Raw genomic sequence first — 1402 nt, 5'->3', positions numbered from 1 at the left:
GGAGTCTCAACACAGAAACCAGCCAGAATCCTACTCCACACTGATGAGGGGCAATACCCCGAAACAGCTGTCTGTGGATGGATACCTGGCCTTGGTATTTCCCTTGTCATATCTTTAAACTTGTCAAAAAGCTGGATATTGACTAAAAGGGCCTCTTAATATGGTGGTTATGGTGGTCTCCTAAAAAGAGCCACCCCTTGGCTGGGTCCTTCCCGGAGGGATATCTGGCTGGTTTCTGAATCTCTATGTCTGTCAGTCTGTCTCTCTCTCTGTCGGTCTCTCCCTTCCACCCCCTCTCTTTCATACTCACCGGCGCAGCGCTGCACGGCTGTCACAAAGCTCTGGCGGCTTTTCCGCTTTTGAAAAAGCCGGCCACTCATTATTCCATCTAGTATTTACTGCTTTCCCCGCCCATCGGCGCCTATGATTGGTTGCAGTCAGACACGCCCCCACATTGAGTGACAGCTGTCTCACTGCAACCAATCACAGCTGTCGGTGGGCGGGTCTACTGTATATCGTGCAGTAAATTAAATAATTTAAAAAAAAACGGTGTGCGGTTCCCACCAATTTTCATACCAGCCAGGGTAAAACCATACGTCAGGAGGCTGGTATTGTCAGGATGGGGAGCCCAACGCTATGGGGAGCCCCCCACCCAAACAATATCAGCCAGCAGCCGCCAGGAATTGCTGCATCCATTAGATGCGACAGTCCCGCGACTGTACCCGGATCATCCCGATTTGCCCTGGTGCGGTGACAATCGAGGTAATAAGGAGTTAGAGACAGCTATGGGCTGCTGCCATTAAGTCCTAGGTCAATCATGGCAGGCGTCTCCCGAGATACTTTCCATGATTAACCTGTAAGATAAAGAAAATAAAGACATACACCAAAAAATCCTTTATTAGAAATAAATGACAAAAAAACACCCTCTTTCACCACTTTATTAAACCCCCAAATACCCCTCCAGGTCCGACGTAATCCTCAGAGGTCCCACGACGCTTTCAGCTCTGCTACATCAGAAGCTGACAGAGTGGTCACAGACCGCTATCAGCGATGACGTTACTCAGGTTACCCGTGGCCACAGATCTCAGGTGGAGGACTTCAGCTGTGGCCGCGGGTAACCTCAGTGACGACACCGCTGTTAGCGCAGATTACTTAAGTCACTCAGGGGATTTGCAGTCACTGGTGAGACCTTCACCGGTGACCGAAAATCAGGCCATGACACACAGACAGAGCCGCGGGATGACAATGAAGTCGGGTGAAGTTCATCCGACTTCATTCTGATCGCGCGGCTCTGTGTCTGCTGTCAGCGGCTATGTAGCAGAGCTGAATGGCAGATGACATAGCTGCTGAGAATAAAAACGGAACCCATACGGATCACACACGGATTGCACATGGACTACAA

The sequence above is a fragment of the Anomaloglossus baeobatrachus genome, chromosome 6, assembly GCF_048569485.1.
Source record: "Anomaloglossus baeobatrachus isolate aAnoBae1 chromosome 6, aAnoBae1.hap1, whole genome shotgun sequence".
Lineage (NCBI taxonomy): Eukaryota > Metazoa > Chordata > Amphibia > Anura > Aromobatidae > Anomaloglossus > Anomaloglossus baeobatrachus.
This window is presented reverse-complemented; position numbering follows the sequence as displayed.